Consider the following 6,000-nt stretch of genomic DNA (forward strand, 5'->3'; position numbering starts at 1 on the left):
CTCTCCTTTTACACATAGCCTACACAAGCAACCCTCTCTGTGGAGTCCATAAGTCCTTTTACGCGTTCACTCTGAGCCACAGCAGACAGCCTTCCAACAGGTGTCCAGGTCAAGACTCCTGCTGAGTGTGTGTGAGGAGAAAGAGAGACAGATCATACAAGGTACTGGGATGTCTACTGTGTGTGTGTGTGTGTATGTGTGGGTGAACTAGCGGAGTGCCTAGGGGTTAGCTGACAGGTAGACAAAACAGGAGCAGCCTTCTCCACTCTAGCAGAGAAAAGAGGCCAGTTGATCTGGGGGTTAGATCCAGCCTCCAGCTGCAGAGTGCACAGTAAATAATGAATGTCTTAACCACTGATTTCTGCCACCACTAACCAAAGGCCCTCCATCCCCTCATCCCTCCAGTCAGTAAACAGCAGCCAGAGAACCAGCCAGCCAGGCAGCCATCCAGTCTCAGCAATAAATATTTCAGGTCCAGGTCACAACCAGCGCCCTCTACTCTCTATCTCATCACTCAGAGAACACTCACTACCGCCTGATCCTTTTCACCCATAAAGACACTGACAAAACATTATGTAAACATCTAACCTAGTCTAGCCTACTGCCTGGGATAGTAGAGCAGTTTTTACTGGAACAGAAACAGTATGGTTTTATTCACTTCAATCTCACAAAAGTATAAAAAGTTGACACATTTGGAGCAATTCAAACCAGTAACTTCTTTGTATTGTATTGGGATAATTGTTGTGCATGAACACTCATCAATATATCAATTCAAGATCAATTATGTCAATGCGAACCAGAGAGAATAGAAACAATACCATTACCAAAACTAATAGACACAAAAAAAAACTACACCAAGAACAAGTAGGAGCCGTGTCAGTGTTGGCAGAACAAAGCTCTACAAGATGGATCAATCTCCTAAACTCCACTCTTGATAAACCTGGGGGAAATGGTCGACTTGAGGAAATGACAATTCATCATGTCAGAATCATCTTTAAAACCAGTGCCCTATTATAAAAGAACTGAACCACTGCTACTAGGAACAATATTGACATCTAATGTCACCCACTACCATGATACAGTGACTTACTGTATCAATGCTTATAACAAAGCTACATGCCTAATGAAAATGTGACTGTTAATTTATAATGTCTTTTCATTCAATGTACCAACTTATAATGAATAGATGGATCCAAACTGCAGATACGTCTATTCCACAACAGCCCAATGCAAAGTCAGATACTTTGTGAAGGAGTTCAGTGCCACATGCAAGTGAGTGTTCACGTCCTCCTCCACCGTTACGCAGACGAGATGATGATGCTGGTGGTGGTGGTGGTGGTGGTGGTGGTGGAGGTGAGAGTAAATCTAATGAAGGCGAGTGCAATGGAGAGCAAAGGAGAAGTGTAAAGTAGAGCAAAGCTACAGTACTGTACCTCCCAGCTGTGCTCCTCAGAAGCGATGTCCCTGGGTGGAGCGGGTGAGGCGACACACACAGGATGCACACAGAGCTCCGTCCGTCAGCTCACACACAGGCATACACCTGCTCTGACCAGTCTTGGACACACTCCTGTCCTGTGCCCTACTGTCCGCTCTGCTGGCAGTCTGAGAGTCTAACTCCCACACAGCCGCCCACTGTTATAGATGCACACCCAAGTGAAAGGAGGGAGGCGTGGTTTCAGAGGAGATTGATAAAAGAGGGAGGGAAAGAGGAGGAGAGAAGGTCCCTCTATCTACAATTCAATTTCGCCTCACTCCCCTTTTCGCCGCATCTCTGTCTCTACCTCCCTCTCCCTCTCTATCACATATTGTCTTGCGCTCTTTCTTGCACTTTTTATCACTCACTCCAACACACTCCTGACACGCTCTAGCTTTCTCGTTTTCCTACACTCACTCTGATTTGCAATCTCTCTTTCTCCTCGTTGTCCTCCTCTCTCTCTCTCTCTGCCCCCCTTCTCTTTTTCTCCCACTCTTTTCTTCCTATATCGTTCTCCTCTCTTTCTAGTTCTCAGTTTCACCTTCTTTTTCTCCCTGTCTCTTTCTCTCTCTTTCTCTCGCTCCGCTCTCATTCATGTGGCTGTGGTGTGTGTGTGTGTGAGTGAATCAGGGCAGCTCTGGCCATCTGTTGGAGCCTGTGTGCTTCACCTATTCACAGGCTCATAAAGGCAGGGCCAGGGAGAGGAGAGGAGAAAGGAAGGGGAGGGAACCAGGGATCAATCTTAATGCTGGAGGGCGGGAGAGGAGAGGGAGAGCTTGGCACCATATTTATGAGCCTGGCACTTCTATAAGGCTGGCTGGCATGGCCCCTTAAGAGGATCAGACACCAATAAGTTGCAGAGAGGAATATGCATTAATGGACAAACAAATGCACATCAGGCAAGTGCACAGATAAAGCTTAACCTGTGCAGAGCGCATTCCCCTTCGCCCTTCCAGTCTCTAAAGTGCTCTTTAGTTTTGGGTAAAAAAATTAAATGGCACTTTTTGTATACAGTTTTTGTCATTGTTGTTCTGAACCCACCGCCCGCAAGTTGTTGTTAAATTTGCATTAAAGATGTGTAATTTGTGGCCATCTATTGCTTTTATGTAATTCAATAATCAAAGTCATAATTACTCAACAAATCTGTGACAGTTGTGACAGTTATTTCTTTTTGAGCACCTGCTCCCGAAAAGGTCTGTGCACAGCCCTGATACATGCCTAACCGCACGCACACACACACACACACACACACACACACACACACACACACACACACACACACACACACACACACACACACACACACACACACACACACACACACACACACACACGCATGCACTTACACAAACAAACATAAACCTATCAGAATAAAACAGAGCACAATTTTCCATACACATCCCTAAATCTCTCCATTATAATGTACTGTACAGTGCTTTCAGAAGGTATTCACACCTCTTTTTCCACATTTTGTTGTGTTACAGCCTGAATATAAAATACATTCAATTGAAGATTTTTATCACTGGCCTACATACAATTCCTAATAATGTCAAAGTGGATTTATGTTATTAGAAATATTTAAAAATTAATAAAAAATGAAAAGCTGAAATGTCTTGAGTCAATAAGTTATCCAATCCCTTTGTTATGGCATGCCTAAATAAGTTCAGGAGTAAAAATGTGCTTAACACGTCCCATAATAAGTTAGATGGACTCACTCTGTAAAATAATAGTGTTTGACATGATTTTTAAACGACTACCTCATCTCTGTACCGCACACAGACAATTATCTGTAAGGTCCCTCAGTCGAGCAGTGAATTTCAAACACAGAATCATCCACAAAGACCAATGAGGTTTTCCAATGCCTCGCAAAACAGGGAACCTACAGTGTATTCGGAAAGTATTCAGACCCCTTGACTTTTCCACATTTTATTATTTTAAGGCTGTAATGGGGTGGCAGGTAGCCTAGTGGTTAGAGGATTGGGCCAGTAACTGAAAGGTTGCTAGATTGAATCCCTGAGCTGACAAATTAAATATGTGTCATTCTGCCCCTGACCAAGCCACTGTTCCTAGGCCGTCATTGTAAATAAGAATTTGTTCTTAACTGACTTGCCTAGTTAAATAAAAAAATAATTCTAAAATTGATACATTTGTTTATTTCCCCTCATCACAATACACACAAAATACCCCATAATGACAAAGCAAAAACAGGTTTTTAGAAATGTTTGCAAAAGAAAAAATATATATATATATCACATTTACATAAGCAAACATAAGACCCTTTACTCAGTACTTTGTTGAAGCACTTTCTTCTTGGGTATGACACTACACGCTTGGCCCACCTGTATTTGGGGATTTTCTCCCATTCTTCTCTGCAGATCCTCTCAAGCTCTGTCAGGTTGGATGGGGAGTGTCGCTGCACAGCTATTTTCAGGTCTTTCCAGAGATGTTCAATCGGGTTCAATTCCAGGCTCTGGCTGGGCCACTCAAGGACATTCAGAGACTTGTCCCGAAGCCACTTCTGCGTTGTCTTGGCTGTGTGCTTAGGGTTGTTGTCCTGTTGAAAGGTAAACCTTTGCCCATTCTCAAGGATCTCTGTGTACTTTGCTTTCCTTCTATCCTGAGTAGTCTCCCAGTCTCTGCCGCTGAAAAACATCCCCACAACATGATGCTGTCACCACCATGCTTCACCCTAGGGATGGTGCCAGGTTTCCTCCTGATGTGACGTTTGGCATTCAGGCCAAAGAGTTCAATCTTGGTTTCATCAGACCAGGGATTCTTGTTTCTCATGTTCTGAGAGTCCTTTAGGTGCATTTTGGCAAACTCAAAGTGGGCTGTAATGTGCCTTTAATTGAGGATTGACTTCCGTCTGGCCACTCTACCATAAAGGCCTGATTGGTGGAGTGCTGCAGAGATGGTTGTCCTTTTGGATGGTTCTCCCATCTCCACAGAGGAACTCTGGAGCTCTGTCAGAGTGACCATCGGGCTCTTGGTCACCTCCCTAACCAAGGCCCTTCTCCCCCGACTGCTCAGTTTGGCCGGGCGGCCAGCTCTAGGAAGAGTCTTAGTGGCTCCAAACTTCTTCCATTTAGGAATGATGGAAGCCACTGTGTTCTTGGGGACCTTCAATTCTGCTGAAACGGTCAACTGTGGGACCTTATCTAGACAGGTGTGTGCCTTTTCAAATCTAGTCCAATCAATTGAATTTACCACAGGTGGACTCTAATCAAGTTGTAGAAACATCTCAAGGATGATCAATGGAAACAGGATGCCCCTGATCTCTGTTTTGAGTCTCATAGCAAAGGGTCTGAATACTTATGTAAATAAGGTATTTCTGTTTTTTATTTTGAATACATTTGCACAAATTTAAAAAAAAACTGTTTTCGCTTTGTCATTATGCGGTATTGTGTGTAGATTGATGAGGGAGTGTATCTTTTAAATCCATTTTAGAATAAGGCTGTAAGGTACCAAAATGTGGAAAAAGGGAAGGGATCTGAATACTTTACGAATGTACTGTATTGGTAGATGGGTTAAAAAAAGCAGACATTGAATATCCCTTTGAGCATGGTGAAGTTATTAATTACACTTTGGATGGTGTATCAATACACCCAGTCACTACAAAGACACATGCAACCTTCCTAACTCAGTTGCCGGAGAGGTAGGAAACCACTCGGGGAGGCCAATGGTGACTTTAAAACAGTTACATAGTTTAATTGCTTTGATAGGGGAGCTCTTCCCTAGATGCCAAAACATTCAAAAGCCATTTTCTCAAAAGTGAGTTTACAACTTTATCAACTTTCAAAGCAGAATTATTTTCTCATTGTTCCTCAAAAATGCAGTGTATGATGTACCATTTTGTAGCTCTGAGTCTCTACTTTTATCCAATGTAAAAAACACCATTACAAATTTTGGTACATAAGACCAAATCCAGGTGGTGAGTCACATATACACACACACACATACAACAACTGACATTTACAAGCACCTGATTGACTGACTATTCACGAAACAAAACAATGTATTTTTTCTCCATATTATGTCTATCTCCAATAAGCTACCCATATTAATATATGTAGCCTTAAAAATAAGGTTCATGAAATCAATAACACCGGATAATATTCATATACTGACCAATTCTGAAATTCATTTAGTATCCTGGCCATCTCTGAAACTCACTTAGTAGTGATGCCCGGGTTGACTCATAACCCGCAGTCCCCACAGTTAAATCCGTGGGGCGAGCAGGTTTAGGGTAATTCAATATTGTGTAGATGAAGGGTGGGTGGGTTGATGGAGGAATAAAGAGAAAACAATACCTTAAAAACTCAATTGCACATTATTGTGCAATTTCTATCTATCTATAGGTTACATTGAGTTTATATTTATTTTATTTTAGGCGATCTGACATTAGTGCATATTCCTAAACTTCAGGGCCTAACTCTACAATATTAACTGCAGAAGTGAGCATTTCTTGCAGTAAAATGATACACCAAATGTAGGCAACATTTTTACCAAGGAACAGGAGGAAAAAA

The 6,000-nt window shown here is 42.4% G+C and overlaps 1 protein-coding gene across 1 annotated transcript in view; it reads right to left on the bottom strand.

Annotated features, from left to right (window-relative positions):
* LOC129815059 (extracellular sulfatase Sulf-2-like) overlaps positions 1-2,117 on the bottom strand; it is a 61,573-nt gene extending 59,456 nt beyond the window's left edge. The window contains exon 1 of the mRNA XM_055868376.1: positions 1,434-2,117. The gene's annotated coding sequence lies outside the window, so the exon portion shown is untranslated. The remainder of the gene's footprint in view (positions 1-1,433) is intronic.
* Between the last annotated feature and the right edge of the window lie 3,883 nt (positions 2,118-6,000).

The sequence above is a fragment of the Salvelinus fontinalis genome, chromosome 18 (genome assembly GCF_029448725.1).
Source record: "Salvelinus fontinalis isolate EN_2023a chromosome 18, ASM2944872v1, whole genome shotgun sequence".
Classification (NCBI taxonomy): Eukaryota; Metazoa; Chordata; class Actinopteri; order Salmoniformes; family Salmonidae; genus Salvelinus; species Salvelinus fontinalis.